The following is a 17322-nucleotide window of genomic DNA, read 5'->3' as shown; positions in this document are numbered from 1 at the left end:
GGCTAGAGAAATGACTGGGTCTGTCCCGCTCCCTCAGCATTTTGGGGGCGACCCAGCACAGTGCAGAGAATTTATAAATCAGGTTAAAGGATACCTTGAAACCCTGCCCCAGGCATTTCCTACAGACAGTGACAAAGTTCACTTCATGATTTCCTTGCTGTCTGAAAAGGCCCTAGCTTGGGCAAAACCTCTCTGGGAGGCGGAGAAGCCTATTATTTACAATTACCCTGAATTTGTTGCATCCTTCAATAGGGTTTTTGATATTCCAGCTCGCTCCACCCCTACTGCCGAACTACTCATGTCTAATTCTCAGGGCACAAAAACTATTGTCGAGTATGCCAGTGAATTCCGTACCATGGCAGCAGAGGGTGGCTGGAACAACGAGACTCTTGTGGCTGCCTTTGCACAAGGTCTCTCCGATGTGTTTAAAAATGAGATTGCAGCCAGAGAATTACCTAAAGATCTCGAGGAACTGATATCATTTGTCACCCTCATTGACATCAGACTTCGAGAGAGATCCTCATCCAAGGAGCGCCTGCGGAGGCCTCTTGTAAATTTGACACCGAGCTTTTCTTGCCCACCCGAACCTCCCTCACCTCCCTTGCCTCCTGGTCCTGAGTCCTCTGTCTGTGTGGAGCCAAGGCGGTTAGGCTTCTCACGCCTCTCGGCCGAGGAGAGAGCCTTTAGGAGGAGGGAGGGCCTGTGCCTATACTGCGGACACCACGGTCACATGTTAAAGTTCTGCCCGATCCGTCCGGCAAAGGGTCCGTACCCAAGATACTGTCAGGGGCAGATCTTGGGTGGTCTTTCTGCAGACCCAGAGATATGTGTGCACAAACCCTTGGTGCCTGTTATCCTCTCCTGGTCTGATTCATCCATTGAAACCCGGGCGTTACTTGATTCTGGGGCCGCAGGCTTGTTTATAGATTGTGCATTTGCAGCAAAGCACGCTATACCCTTACAGTCTCGCAACTCCCCACTAGCCTTCGAAGCCATCGATGGCAGACCAATACAGCCAACCCACGTGACCCAAGAAACCGTGCCCATATCTCTGGCTGTAGGGGCTCTACATCATGAGACGACCCAATTCCAGGTCATTTCCTCTCCATATTACCAGGTTGTTTTGGGATACCCTTGGTTACAGAAGCATAACCCCACAATTGATTGGCGCAAAGCTGAGATATTATCATGGTCCCAGCAATGCACATTGTCCTGTCTCCAGAAACCGGTCAAAGTTTTGGGTGCATGTTCTGCCTCGTCCTTACCCGCTGAGTACCAAGAATTCCAAGATGTATTTGACAAGGGTCAAGCCAGCGTTCTGCCACCACACCGCCCGTATGACTGTGGTATCGAACTCCAACCGGGTACCAATCCTCCCCGGGGCCGGATTTACCCACTGTCTGTAGCAGAAAATCGAGCCATGGAGGAGTATGTTACCGATGCACTGTCTAAGGGTTTTATTCGGAAGTCATCTTCTCCTGCCGGGGCCGGCTTTTTCTTTGTAAAGAAAAAAGATGGCGAGTTGAGACCCTGTATCGATTATAGGGGTCTCAATCGCATTACTATTAAGAATGCCTACCCCATTCCATTAATCACGGAATTATTTGACCGCCTCAAGGGAGCAACGGTCTTCACCAAACTTGATCTGAGAGGGGCATATAATCTCGTCCGGATAAAAGAGGACCACGAATGGAAAACCGCATTTAACACCAGGAGCGGCCATTACGAATACCTAGTAATGCCCTTTGGTCTTTGCAATGCTCCGGCGGTTTTCCAAGAATTTATAAATGACGTCCTGCGAGATATGCTGCAGCAATGTGTGGTGGTTTATCTTGATGATATTCTGATCCATTCCACATCTCTCGAGAACCATCACGCAGACGTTTCTCGGGTTCTACAGAGACTTAGAGAAAATAGTCTGTTCTGCAAATTGGAGAAATGTGAGTTTCACTGCAAACAGGTTACATTCTTGGGATATGTTATCTCAGATACTGGATTCTCTATGGATCCGGAGAAACTTTCGGCTGTACTTAAATGGCCTCGACCTACGGGTCTTCGCTCTATACAACGGTTTCTGGGTTTCGCCAATTATTATCGGAAGTTCATACGCAACTTTTCTTCCTTGGTTAAACCTCTCACGGACATGACCAGGAGAGATGTTGATCCACAGCATTGGTCACAGGAAGCCATTACTGCCTTTGAGTCTCTCAAAGTCGCCTTTGCTGCTGCCCCTATACTGGCACACCCTAACCCTGCCTTACCATTCATTCTTGAGGTCGATGCGTCTGAGACAGGAGTGGGCGCCCTCCTGTCTCAACGTCCTAACCCAGAGAGTTCCAGGCATCCGTGCGGGTATTTCTCGAGGAAATTGAACCCGGCGGAATGCAACTACCAGATTGGTGATAGAGAACTTCTAGCCATAATTTTAGCTCTCAAAGAATGGAGGCACCTTCTTGAGGGTACTTCAGTGCCAATCCTCATACTCACAGACCACAAGAATCTAACGTATCTTTCTGAAGCTAAGCGACTTTCCCCCCGGCAAGCTAGATGGGCTCTCTTCCTATCAAGATTCAATTATGTGGTTTCTTACTTACCCGGTACAAAAAACATCCAGGCTGATGCCTTGTCTCGACAGTTCTCCCCTCCATCTAGAGAGGAGATAACCCCTACTCCTGTGATTCCTCCGGACCATATACTGGCAACCATCCGTACTAACCTCACCTCACCCCTAGGCGAGGAGATTCTGGCTGCACAAAGTAATGCTCCTCCAGAGAAACCTAATGGCCGTTGTTTCGTACCTATTAACCTCCGTACGAAACTATTGAGTACATACCACGACTCCAAAGCAGCTGGACATCCAGGCAAAAACCAGTTAATTTGGTCCGTATCCCGGCAATTTTGGTGGCCTAGTCTCCGTTCGGATGTCACCGCTTTTGTAGCTGCCTGTCCTGTGTGCGCTCAAAACAAAACCCCACGACGCCCTCCAGTGGGTCTCCTGCAAACCATACCTAATGGTGAACGACCCTGGACCCACTTGTCCATGGATTTTATCGTAGATCTTCCGGTCTCTCGTGGCAATACAGTCGTTCTCATGGTTGTTGACCGATTCTCGAAGATGTCGCATTGCATTCCCTTGAAAAAACTACCAACTTCCCAAGAACTTGCAACAATTTTTGGTCGGGAGATATTTCGTTTGCATGGGTTACCCAAAGTGATAGTCTCAGATAGGGGTAGCCAGTTCGTGTCCAGATTTTGGAGAGCTTTTTGTACGCAAATGGGAATTCAGCTTTCCTTCTCCTCGGCCTACCACCCGCAATCCAATGGTGCAGCGGAACGAACTAACCAAACACTGGAACAGTTTCTGCGTTGCTACATTTCTGACCACCAGAACAACTGGTCTGATCTGCTACCCTGGGCGGAGTTTGCCCACAATAGTGCGATTAATGCCTCCTCCCGCCTATCCCCGTTCCTGGCAAACTATGGGTTTCAACCGTCCATGTTGCCTGATACGTTCTTGCCACAGGAGATACCGGCATTGGAGGGACATCTCAGGGAACTCCGTTCCACTTGGGTGCAGGTTCAGAGTTCTTTGCAACGCGCAATGCAGAACTACAAACTCCAGGCCGACCGCAGACGCCTTCCTGCACCTACCTATCAGGTCGGAGAGAGGGTCTGGCTGTCTTCCCGCAACCTACGCCTCCGTGTTCCCTCACAAAAACTGGCACCCCGATACGTTGGGCCATTTCGTATACTTCGAAGGGTTAACCCTGTAGCTTACGCACTTGACCTTCCTGCTAACATGCGCATCTCAAATGTTTTCCATGTTTCCCTCTTGAAACCGTTGGTTTGTAATCGCTACACCAACTCAGTGCCACGTCCACGTCCTGTTCTGATTGACAATCATGAGGAATATGAAATACGCAGCATCATTGACTCACGGGTCTTCAGAGGACAGATCCAATACTTGGTGCACTGGAAAGGATACGGTCCAGAGGAACGCTCCTGGGTTCCAGCCTCTGATGTCCATGCACCATCCCTCCTTCGTTCCTATCACGCCCGCTTCCCCATGAAGCCCGGACCCACCAACAGAGATGGGGGGAATCGTTGAGGGGGAGGTACTGTCAGGGTTTCTTTGCTGTTTTAAAACAGCAAACCTGTCTGTTTCAGTGATTGAGTTTGCAGCTGCAATTACTATGAGCTGCTTCTGCTTGTTGCCACGGTTACTCACCTGTGAGTAATAATCAACCCTGCTGCTAATCAGTTCTGCCTATTTTAGCAGCTAAGCCCAGAACCTCCTTGCCCTTGCGTGGTTTCCTGTTTCCCAGAAGTCTCCTTGTTCCTGTGTTTCCTGTTTGATCCTGGTTCCTGACTCCGGCCTTGTTCCTGACTCCGCTGCTCTCCGTGCTCCTGATCCTGGCTTGTCTGACTACCCGCTCTGGTGACTGACCCCTGCTTGATTCCTGGACTTTGCTTTTGTTTATTATTTGTTATTTATTAATAAAGGTGTGTTTGCATCTACTTCTGTCTCTGTCTGGTTCCTGGTCCCTGACAAGGAGTAAACGATAACTGAAGTAGCAAGAGTCCTTTAGTAGTAATAATCAATTTAGGTGATAAGAAGTTACAATTAACTGTTCCATAGGCTTTAACTGAAGTAAGATAGATGCAGCTAACTGAGACAAGTATGAGTTGAAGTTAGCTGTAACGGTTGGCTTTAACGAAGGACTTTGGAGACAGGAAATAACAGTTTGAGATGTAACGCTTATCACAGAGGTTTTACTTAGCTTCCGGCACATAGAACACTGGTTCCCGAGATTTCCTCAGAGGCGGTTTATCCTGCATGGATAGAGGTCAGCTTTAGCCGTGGTTGAGGAAAGGTGAAGGGAACTTGAAGTCTTCCAGTCCGGTCCGGTAACAGCAGGCTTTCACAACGATGTTGCAGCCGGTTCGTGAGTACGGAACGTAGTTCATTAATCCAGCGTTGAGCAGCTGGTGCGGTCAGATTAAATAGGGAGACCGGGGCATGAAGAGGTGTGGCTAAGCTCCGTGGAACCAGGAATTAAGGGGATATCATAATTAAGGCATGACACCAGCTAACCACTTAGAAAGTTGTGGTTAGCGAGGTTAATAAGGGCAATAAGCAGCACACAACGGTTCTGGGTGGTCGAACCGTTCGGTATATGAACAGCATTAGTCTAATCTGTTCGGTAAGCCCTATATACCGAACCATACAGGGAAAAAGTCACAAAGATAGCCTTTTCATAGTCCTGAACCAAAGTTTAACACAGGGGACATAGTCCTGAGGCAAGAGGCTGGCAAGTAGGCCCCTCCAAGAACCAGTGGCGAGGTTTATTTCACCACTGTGTGTGTGTCAATATGTCTGTCAGTGTGTGTGTGTGTGTCAGTATGTCTGTCAGTGTGTGTCTATGTCTGTCAGGGTGTGTGTGTCAGTATGTCTGTCAGTGTGTGTGTCATTATGTCTGTCAGTGTGCGTCAGTATGTCTATGTGCGTGTATGTGTCAGTTTGTCTGTCTTTATATGTGCCAGTATATCTGTTAGTGTTAGTGTGTATCTCTATGAAGTCTGTGTGTGTATCTGTATGTTTTCTTTGTGTGTTTCGGTGTATCTATGTGTGTGTCTGCATATTTGCATGTGTGTCAGGTTGTGTATCTGTGTGTCTGCATGTGTTTCAGTTTGTAAATATATCTCCGTGTGTGTATATGTGCATACATCTCAGCATTCACACACTAACACTACACACAAATACACCCCTGCATTCAACACTACGTACAAACACACTTCTGTGTTACACACCAAAATTATATGTAAATACACCCCTGCATTCAAAAACCAACACTGCACATAAATACATGCTTGCAGTCACGCCAACACCACATACAAACATATTCCATAGAAACATAGAAACATAGAATGTGACGGCAGATAAGAACCATTCGGCCCATCTAGTCTGCCCAGTTTTCTAAATACTTTCATTAGTCCCTGGCATTATCTTATAGTTAGGATAGCCTTATGCCTATCCCACGCATGCTTAAACTCCTTTACTGTGTTAACCTCTACCACTTCAGCTGGAAGGCTATTCCATGCATCCACTACCCTCTCAGTAAAGTAATACTTCCTGATATTATTTTTAAACCTTTGTCCTTCTAATTTTAGACTATGCCCTCTGGTTGTGGTAGTTTTTCTTCTTTTAAATATAGTCTCCTCTTTTACTGTGTTGATTCCCTTTATGTATTTAAATGTTTCTATCATATCCCCCCTGTCTCGTCTTTCCACCAAGCTATACATGTTAAGATCCTTTAACCTTTCCTGGTAAGTTTTATCCTGCAATCCATGAACCAGTTTAGTAGCCCTTCTTTGAACTCTCTCTAAGGTATCAATATCCTTCTGAAGATAGGGTCTCCAGTACTGTGTACAGTACTCATAGTGAGGTCTCACCAGTGTTCTGTACAATGGCATGAGCACTTCCCTCTTTCTACTGCTAATACCTCTCCCTATACAACCAAGCATTCTGCTAGCATTTCCTGCTGCTCTATTACATTGTCTGCCTACCTTTAAGTCCTCAGAAATAATCACCCCTAAATCCCTTTCCTCAGATGTTGAGGTTAGGACTCTATCAAATATTCTGTACTCTGCCCTTGGGTTTTTACGTCCAAGATGCATTATCTTGCACTTATCCACATTAAATGTCAGTTGCCACAACTCTGACCATTTTTCTAGTTTACCTAAATCATTTTCCATTTGGCTTATCCCTCCTGGAACATCAACCCTGTTACATATCTTAGTATCATCCGCAAAAAGACACACCTTACCATCAAGACCTTCTGCAATATCACTAATAAAAATATTAAAGAGAATGGGTCCAAGTACAGATCCCTGAGGTACCCCACTGGTGACAAGCCCAAACTTCGAATATACTCCATTGACTACAACCCTCTGTTGCCTGTCACTCAGCCACTGCCTTACCCATTCAACAATATTGGAATCCAAACTCAAAGATTGCAGTTTATTGATAAGCCTTCTATGTGCAACAGTGTCAAAAGCCTTACGGAAATCTAGGTAAGCAATGTCTACTGCACCACCCTGATCTATAATTTTAGTTACCCATGTAACGGATCGCCTGGCACCCCGACTTGGTACCTCCGTTAATGGATGCTCCTAGTGCTTCCTGAGGACTCCAAGCACTCTGGCAGACACCACAATCACCGAATCCGAGAAACCTTTTAAATTCTCCCAAGCGTATGAATGCTGTAGACCATTGAATAGGAACCATACGAATAGGCTTGTACTCCTAGCAGTCAACTGGAACAGCATACAATAAATCCTTCCCCCAATAATGAGACGACACATCACTTTGAGGGTAAAACAGGAACTCTGGACTGGCTCATCCAGCCTGGCTTTTATTTCCAACTTACACATACAGGCCACACCCAGGGGGAGGCATAAAAGAACCAATGACATAGATGTTACCTCCCACACATCCCCTCCCCTTAGTGTGACACATAATCCCATTATGCATACAGTGTAAAATATACTTTTACACAACTTTCATAACTTTAAAACCATACATCACATTTACATAAAAATACATATCCACAATCAATCCATTCAGGGGAACAACATATTAAAAAATGGCATGAATCCGACCAGGGGTTTAAAAGTTACTAAAAGTATCTTTTGTTCCTTTCTGGCTGGCAGAAAAACATCCCCACAATGCACCCTGGTTTCCTCCCTTCTGCCCTGGAGTTAATTGGAGAAGTAATCCAATTACCCAGGACTAAAGGCAGACTCCATTAACCACATGGTTGCAAAACGACATAAAACACTTTAAAATACATAAAGTCACATTTACACATAACACACAGACATTTCACCTATCCCCAGATAGCTGGGATCTGCACGCACAAAACTACCGAATAGCGCGCAGATCCTACTCACACAGTACAATTGCCATGGAGCTAAAGTCTTTCCCATAGTCTTTCATTATGTGAATAGGCTCCATGGTATGGCTATCTGGGGTATCACATTCCCATAAAGTCTGGTCCATAGTCCAAAGGCAAGAGGCGGGCAATCAGCCCCCTCCAAGGACACGTGGCGAGGTCGGTTTCGCCACACTTCTCCCCTTTACCCCCCAGACTAACAGGGTACTTGACCTCCTGCCGGTCAGTGCCCTTGTTAGTCCAGCAGCCCACCCACAAGACAGAAACAGCAGAGCAGCCCACCCACAATAAAGAGTTACTACACCTGGGTGAGGGAGAATCTTGTCCAGGTTCAGGTGCCTCACCACGGCTGTGTGGGGGACTGGTAGGCTGCCTTGGTAGGTTGCTGAGGGGGCAGAGACCAGCGGTACTCTGTCCTGTTGCCAGCACTACCACGGGAGTAGTCTGGTTGGAGCCTGGTTGCTGGAGACCGACTGTCTCCCCTTTAAATACACCGCTCTGCTGCTGGAGACCGACCGTCTCCCCTTGAGTTACACCGCTCTGCTGCTGGAGACCGACTGTCTCCCCTTGAGTTACACAGCTCTGCTGCTGGAGACCGACTGTCTCCCCTTTAGTTACACAGCTCTGCTGCTGGAGACAGACTGTCTCCCCTTTAAATACACCGCTCTGCTGCTGGAGACCGACTGTCTCCCCTTGAGTTACACCGCTCTGCTGCTGGAGACCGACTGTCTCCCCTTTAAATACACCGCTCTGCTGCTGGAGACCGACTGTCTCCCCTTGAGTTACACAACTCTGCTGCTGGAGACCGACTGTCTCCCCTTGAGTTACACCGCTCTGCTGCTGGAGACAGACTGTCTCCCCTTTAAATACACCGCTCTGCTGCTGGAGACCGACTGTCTCCCCTTGAGTTACATTAAGCTGCCGCTGGGGAGAGGTGGTAACCAGCTCCTCTCCCATTAGAACACTCTGCCGCTGGGGAATGGAGACTGGGCTCTCTATTCCCTGTACATTAATGATCCGCCGCTGGGGAGAGGTGGTAACAATCTCCTCTCCCATGCATACTTCCCTTCTCTGCGGAGGGAGACCGACTGTCTCTCCTCCCAGCACAGAGTCCTGCTGTGGGGGAAAGGGGGATGGGCTCTCTATTCCCTGCTGGATACTCTGCCGCTGGGGAATGGAGACCGGGCTCCCAATTCCCAACAAATCACACTGCCGCTGGGGAGGGAGGACGGCTCCTTCAGCTCCCTGTAACTTGGGCGCAGAGACCACGGTCCCATCTGCGCTGGTGTGGGGCTTACGGTCTCCCCTTGGTGGGTTAGGCTGCCGCTGGAGAGAGGGTGTAACAAGCTCCTCTCTCTGAACTGTAACCTGCCGCTGGGGATCTGGGTCGACTGCCCAGCATCCCTGTAGGGCCAGTAGAGAGACCTCGATCCCATCTCCACCTGCCATCTGTGGGTCTCTCCAGGACCAGTCTATGAGGTCTGGTTCTGCTTGTCGGGTAGTTTGGAGCTGCACGAAGCTGAGCAGGTGTTGGTAGTCCTGCTCCAGCTCCCACTCCCTTGTTACCAGGTGGGTCATGTCTTTGCTCACCTCGCATTCGTCAGCCCAGACATACATGCCCATCCAGTAGTCGTAGATGTCCCAAAACCTAGACCCCTCCGTGCTGCCAAGATCAATGTCGTCCTCCAAGGCATCCCATAATAAACCCGGGCCATCATAATCATCCCCCTCCGGTAAGTCGTGCTCGGCCGTCCAGGGGGTAAGTCGAATGGTATGCCACCAGAGGGCCTGGTATGCGTTGTCTAGCCAGATCTCTCGCCATACCAGGGTCTCTAGTCTTGTCACCCACTCATCCAGGGGCTGCTCTCCCAATAGATACATGCGCATCGCCACACGCTTCTGTAGCCGCTGCTCATCACTGGGGAGACTCTCACCTCGCCGCCACTGGGCGTCTTCCAGGGCATCATACCAGACTTCCTTTCTGTCTGCATCCCTGTAGTCCGCGGCCGCCTCCTCCTCCTCATCATGGAACGCTGTCCAAAAACTAGCTGATTCCATCCTGCTGTAGCCAGGGGCGCTGTACGGATACTAGCGTTGCCCTCAATTTGTAATTCCAAACGTTACCAGTGTCTCTGAGCTGCTTCTCCTCGCACTAGGATGCCATCCCACCGCTTGCCACCAATGTAACGGATCGCCTGGCACCCCGACTTGGTACCTCCGTTAATGGATGCTCCTAGTGCTTCCTGAGGACTCCAAGCACTCTGGCAGACACCACAATCACCGAATCCGAGAAACCTTTTAAATTCTCCCAAGCGTATGAATGCTGTAGACCATTGAATAGGAACCATACGAATAGGCTTGTACTCCTAGCAGTCAACTGGAACAGCATACAATAAATCCTTCCCCCAATAATGAGACGACACATCACTTTGAGGGTAAAACAGGAACTCTGGACTGGCTCATCCAGCCTGGCTTTTATTTCCAACTCACACATACAGGCCACACCCAGGGGGAGGCATAAAAGAACCAATGACATAGATGTTACCTCCCACACATCCCCTCCCCTTAGTGTGACACATAATCCCATTATGCATACAGTGTAAAATATACTTTTACACAACTTTCATAACTTTAAAACCATACATCACATTTACATAAAAATACATATCCACAATCAATCCATTCAACATATTAAAAAATGGCATGAATCCGACCAGGGGTTTAAAAGTTACTAAAAGTATCTTTTGTTCCTTTCTGGCTGGCAGAAAAACATCCCCACAATGCACCCTGGTTTCCTCCCTTCTGCCCTGGAGTTAATTGGAGAAGTAATCCAATTACCCAGGACTAAAGGCAGACTCCATTAACCACATGGTTGCAAAACGACATAAAACACTTTAAAATACATAAAGTCACATTTACACATAACACACAGACATTTCACCTATCCCCAGATAGCTGGGATCTGCACGCACAAAACTACCGAATAGCGCGCAGATCCTACTCACACAGTACAATTGCCATGGAGCTAAAGTCTTTCCCATAGTCTTTCATTATATGAATAGGCTCCATGGTATGGCTATCTGGGGTATCACATTCCCATAAAGTCTGGTCCATAGTCCAAAGGCAAGAGGCGGGCAATCAGCCCCCTCCAAGGACACGTGGCGAGGTCGGTTTCGCCACAACCCAATCAAAAAAATCAATAAGATTAGTTTGGCATGATCTCCCTGAAGTAAACCCATGTTGTCTCTGATCTTGAAATCCATGTGTTTTTAGATGTTCAACAATCTTATCCTTTAACATGGTTTCCATCACTTTCCCCACTACTGAAGTAAGGCTTACTGGCCTATAGTTGCCCGACTCCTCCCTATTACCTTTCTTGTGAATGGGCACAACATTCGCTAACTTCCAATCTTCTGGGACTACTCCTGTTAACAATGATTGGTTAAATAAATCTGTTAATGGTTTTGCTAGTACACCACTAAGCTCTTTTAATAGCTTTGGGTGTATTCCATCAGGTCCCATTGACTTATTTGTCTTTACTTTTGACAGTTGAAATAGAACCTCTTCCTCTGTAAACTCACCTGTTTATATTCAAACTCAAAAAAACTGCTTAGTGCTAAATGCAAACCTGCAAACATGGGTAAAAGGTAGAGCCCCAGCTGTCAATGGATTTCTGGAGTTGCACGATAGATGGGGATCTACCTTTTAATCACCCGTGTGATAGGGAGGCCCAATAAAATTCTTGCACCTCTATATTTTAGGTCCGCCACTGCGTTGGGGTGGAGGACGTGAATGCACACCTGGGGAGGGAGTCAAGGGGGCCCAAGCAAATGCTTTGCCCAGGGTCCAGTCAATATTAAAGACGGCCCTGCGAGAATTTGGCTGAGAAGTGGAAGGAAACATTTTTTTTTTTTTAAAGGTTTATCTCCTGTACTATATATTTGTTAGGAAAACTGATTGCACAATGTATAGAGAGCGTCTTATGCTGTTTCAAAAAAGCTTAAGTGAAAATAATATGCACATGTATGCTTTAAGCAATGAATACAATTAAAAACATAATGCATATAATTTTTTTTTTGTTTTCATTTCTATTTGAAAATGTAGGAGTTATCAATCAATTAGACCTGAGCATTTTTTATAGCAAGAAAAAACGTGTTGCATTTGTTGGTAGTCCAGAAGACAACACGAGCGACTTAAGCTAGGAGTGATGAAATAGATTAAATATCAATGTTTACTATCATAGCCTCTCTGCTTTTTGTGAGTTCGAAAACAATACAGTTATGTATCCTTTTATGTGTGACAATTTATAAGAAAGGTATTTTCAATGTTGTTTTTTGTGTCATGAAGAAGTCAAGGCCTGTCAGCTGGAAATTCCTACGGGTTGGGTATATGTCCTTCTGTAGAAGAAGGAGGAGCAGAAATGGAGCCCAGTTCTTCTGGGTAGTCACCTTGATCTCCTGAAACGTGTTGCTGAGCTGGACAGTTTGCATTCTGTCAGGGAGACATACAAGGAATAGTGGAGGAGGACGAGGTTATGTGGGCTGAATGGTGTGGGGGTGGAGAAGGATGGAGAACAGGAAAGCTTTTGAAATACCATCCACAGATGGCCTAATCCCATGACCTTCACCAGTTACACTTCACATGTAAAAGGAAAGTTGGAAAACTCAATGGCATTGAAATAAATGTACAGTTAAAAGTGAAACAAAGGTCATAGAATGATAAATCTATTCTTCTTGCTGTCAAGATAACTGGTTTTATTGACCCCCAAACTTACGGTGGAAGATTAAATATAATCTAGGTTTACGTTTTACCATTCTCAGGGCTGATAGGTCCTTATTGACCAAAACACTGTTTCCAAGATGTATAAAAAGCAATCCACAGATCAGAATTGTTAACAAATGTTAAAAAGGGAATAGTTAATTTTGTTTTCTTTCAAACCCCTATTTATGATGCCGTTGAGTAGCACACACGTCTTTTTCTCCACAGCAACAGTTCATTTCCATATAGGCTATTTAGTGATGCCCCAAATAGGAAAATGTCAAACATTTTTTTAATTAATTTCAATGTTTTAAAATTCTACCTTGAATATTTTTTTTATACTTTAATATTGTATATACTGTGTTTTTTGATAGTGTTAAAAAATTCCTATAGGAAAGCACTGGGAGGCTAGTGCATGTGCTCTGCAAAATGCCACATTGGGCCAATAAAATGGTCTCTATGAGACCATCTGATTGAAATAACCAAGTTTCATTTGGCTATTTGGACAGAAGAACCTCTAGCGGCTGTCAAAACATCAGAATAGCAATTGTTTAAATTGCTGCGGTAGAAATACAGGGACGTGGCACCCAGACCATTTTATTGAGATTAAGTGGTCTTGGTGGCTATAGTGTCCATTTTGTTTTAAATATTTTTTATTGTTTCATATAGGAATGCATATTGCAAACTGGTTCGAAAAGAGCAAGCGGTTGCCCACGCAGGGGCTCAAGCAGTAGTTTACATCAAACATTAGTGTGAACAGTCGCCTGCGTAGAGGCTTAATTGTTAGCGCACGTGGAAAAATGCAGATTATCGCCTGTGCAAAGGCATATTGATCAAAACATAAACTTATGCTCATACTAGACTTAGTACGGGTTCTCTTATAGGCATTACAACATGAGCTATATAATCTGAGCAAATGCGTTATTTGTTTAAATTTAAGTATCAGCATTTTATGAATATGGAATTGTATTGCTAACTGAAGCCTGTATGGACTTAGAACGTTAATATGTAAAAAAGCGGTTATCTTTAAGTAGGCTGCCGTGTGTGCTTAATCGGTAAGGCCCTCTGTCTAGCATTGTGAGGCTATATAAAATCTTAGTAGCCAGTAAGGCTTGCTAAACAAATATAACGAGCCGGCTTCATAAGGCGGTGATAAATTATAGTTATTTGTAACACAGCAGCCCCCCCAGATTTGTGGTTTAAACATGCGATGTCAGTGTATGTAGAAAAACGGGAAAATAAGAGCGGGACCTCCAGCTTGCCGGATCACCATCCGTCCTCCCCGAAGTAGCCCCAGCCCAGCACCCGAGTCTTCCATGGCGCTGTGGGCACTCGGGGGCAGTCCGTTCACCTGACCCCCACACCTAGAGTCCGCTGATCGTCCACCCCCTGCACCTCCCCATCACCACCCAAGACCCAGTGAACCGTGTGTCCCAGTGTCTCTCCCGGCGCCGGCCACACACTGGGACCCGGCGCGCGCTGCTCCCGGCCACCGGTCCGCCGGAAGGGCCGCGCAGTCCCGCCCCACAGGGCTCACGGCATCGGGGACAAGGCTCTCCGGGGACACCCCAAACCCAGAGGCCCAGGTACTCACTGCTCCTGCAGGCCGGTAGCCACCGCGGGATTTTCGTCCGGTTTCCGGCTGTGCCGAGGCCCGTTTGGGCCGCACTGGTCAGCTCCCCACGGAAAGTAGTCGGCCCATCTGTTCCGGCACCACGCATGTGGAGGTGCCTGTATGGAGAGCAGGCGCCGGTAGTGTCCTGTCGCTGATTTGCAGGGCCCCTGTGTTGGCCTGAGCCTCTGTCAGGGTGTTTTCGTCTGCGAGTGCCCCTTCCTCTTCGTGTTTGTTTGCTGGCGGGCTCCTTGTTGGCAGCCTGTGCCAGTCCAGGAGGGCAGCCCGAGCCCAGCACTGGATCTCCCGTCTCGGCCCGTGCTGCCTCCATGTGGCCGGGATATCCCCCACCGGCCGGGGGGGGGGGGAACAGGGCCGGGCCCCGAGCCGGCCGCAGCCATCGCCAGGGCGGTCTTCTCCCTTGCCTGTATCTTAGCGCGGGGGGTCTGCACCTGTGCTGACCGACTCGTGTGCACCCGAGTCTGGTCTTGCGGTCGCAGGTAGGCCCCAAAATTCGTTTGCGGTGTTTACAGCTTGCTTTTGGGCTCCAGTTGGTATCATCTGAAATCTGGTGTTGTCCTCCACATTGTTGCAGCAGGCAAACCGTTTTTTGTGCCCTCTGTGGGCATTTTAAAGCCATTCCAGTTAGTTCGGGCCTGGAGCAACATTAGTCTGCTGCCATGCAGCTCGGCGGCCCGGTCCCGCCCCCTATAGTGTCCATTTTGGATCCGGTACCAACTCCAGGAGATCAACCAATTACTGGGTTGATCCAGGAGATCAACCAATCACAATCCTTCCAGCACATTCAATGTGAGAGTATAATAATATAGAATCCACCCAGATCTAGTGAGTGCAATCTCAATAGTCCAACTTTTCATTTGCATTTATATTTCCCTGATTCTATAGATGTTCTGTACTATATGTATTTATTTTTCATGTAAAGGGGCAGTGGGGTAAATTATAAGAAAACAACTTGATTAAGTATCCTAAGAAGAAGATTGTTTGCGCACCAATTGTTTGTTTGATATTTGTATGTATTGTATATTTATATTCTGTGTAATAATTGTTCAATTTATTTAAATTGTAAAGCTCTCTGGACAGGAGTGGTATATATGAACTGTTAAATAAAATAAATATGTTTCTGTGGTGTCTGCTCCAGAACATACATGCATAAGGAAACACATTCACACATTGACCTTGATTTAATATTGATAATAAGCTTTTCAAATGATTTAATATTTTTCTATGATATGATGATATGATATTTAGAATTTTTTTTTATATTTTATTTTATTTATATATATATTTTTATTATTATTATTATTTTATTTGATATATTTTTTATATTTTAATATTTTGAAAAATACTTTTGAAAATGTATCCAAAAATATGAAATCATTTCAAAAGCTTATCCAAAAATATTATATTGAGACCACTGTCAATCAATCTTTCCTTCCCTAAGTTAAAACAAGTTGTCTTGTGTCTATTGACCACCTGCAATAGATACTGAAACAAACGCCCATGAACAACAGCTGTTGGTCAATTCCAAATATATTCTCTACTACTTTACAATGATACCCCAATGCAGATTTATTGCTTGATTAAAGTGTTCTACTTATTTGAAACTTGTTCCATTCATGGAGACGCTAAACTTTCCCTTTGATTCAATGCATCTCTATGAGGAGATGCTGATTGGCCAGGGTGACGTGTGTCTCTGAACCCCAGGCCCGCTTCCTTCGCTGAGATTATCAGAATTAATAATCTTAACTAATCCAATGCTTGTGATTGGCTGAGATTGTCAATTCTAATGATGTCAGCCAGGGAGGCAGATCAGGGGCCGAGCCAGCGCTGGCTGACACGTATGGCACTGAAAATAAGGTGAGTTTTTAATGTATTTAAAAGGGACAAGGAGGAAGTTAGACAGCGGGTACAGACAAAATGGGGAAGAAACAAAATGGCAAAGGCAAGAAGGTGGAAGAGGCAGAACCTGTAGAGTTTGTTGTAGAAAAAGTTCTAGACAGACGAGTGGTGAACGGAAAAGTTGAATATTACCTGAAGTGATGCAGACAACACATGGGAACCAGAAGAAAACCTAGAGCTAATAGAGGCCTTTCTCAATTCTCAAAAAGGCGACAAAGAGAAAACAGACAGCAACAAAAGGAAATCTGTGTCGGACTGTGAATCTGAAGACAGCAAATTAAAAAAGAAACGAGAATCAGCTGATAAACCCAGAAGATTTGCCAAAGGCTTGGATCCAGAGCGAATAATTGGAGCAACTGACAGCAGTGGTGAACTGATGTTCCTTAGGAAATGGAAAGACTCTGATGAAGCAGACTTGGTGCCTGCCAAAAAAGCAAATATGAAATGTCCTCAGGTTGTAATTGCATTTTATGAAGATAGACTAACATGGCATTCTTGTCCAGAAGATGAAGCACAATGAAATTATCACTATTTATATGTAGAGGTTTTTTTGTTTTTTTTTTAATACTTCCCCCTTTTTTTCCAGTGTTTTTTTTCCTTTTTGAGGAATTTTTGTTTTTAGTACCGTTCTGAGTTTGGTGCCCTGATGTACACGGCAAAAATGCTCTGGTACATAATGCATTTGTTCTGTCCGGGCTTTTTATAGAATTTTCGTTAAATGACCAACATCTCTGCATCTATAATGCAAACTTGCAAGTGTTTTGTAGTCTACTGCTTGATGTGCATGTTAATTCTTTGACTTGGACCTGTCTTTAATCTAGCCTTTTTAGTTCCAGCCCTTCAGTAAAAGTCTGGAAATAACAGTAGTGAATGTTACTTGACTGTATATTGTTTACTTTAATGTAAATACTGGTGATCAGTGTTCGATAAATAGTTTTATATTCTCAAAAAAAAAAAGGGACAAGGAATGCTAAATAGTTAGTTTAATTCTATAGGGTCAATCTATGTTTGTGTTACTGACCCTATAGAGTTCCATTAAGTTAAATGTATAGATATTAATATATTAAGATATATTGG

The 17322-nt window shown here is 45.6% G+C and overlaps 1 pseudogene; it reads left to right on the top strand.

Moving 5' to 3' along the window:
- Positions 1-16263: 16263 nt before the first annotated feature.
- LOC134585402 (chromobox protein homolog 3-like) lies at positions 16264-16781 on the top strand (annotated as a pseudogene).
- Positions 16782-17322: the final 541 nt, after the last annotated feature.

This window comes from Pelobates fuscus, chromosome 2 (genome assembly GCF_036172605.1).
Source record: "Pelobates fuscus isolate aPelFus1 chromosome 2, aPelFus1.pri, whole genome shotgun sequence".
Lineage (NCBI taxonomy): Eukaryota > Metazoa > Chordata > Amphibia > Anura > Pelobatidae > Pelobates > Pelobates fuscus.
This window is presented reverse-complemented; position numbering and strand designations above follow the sequence as displayed.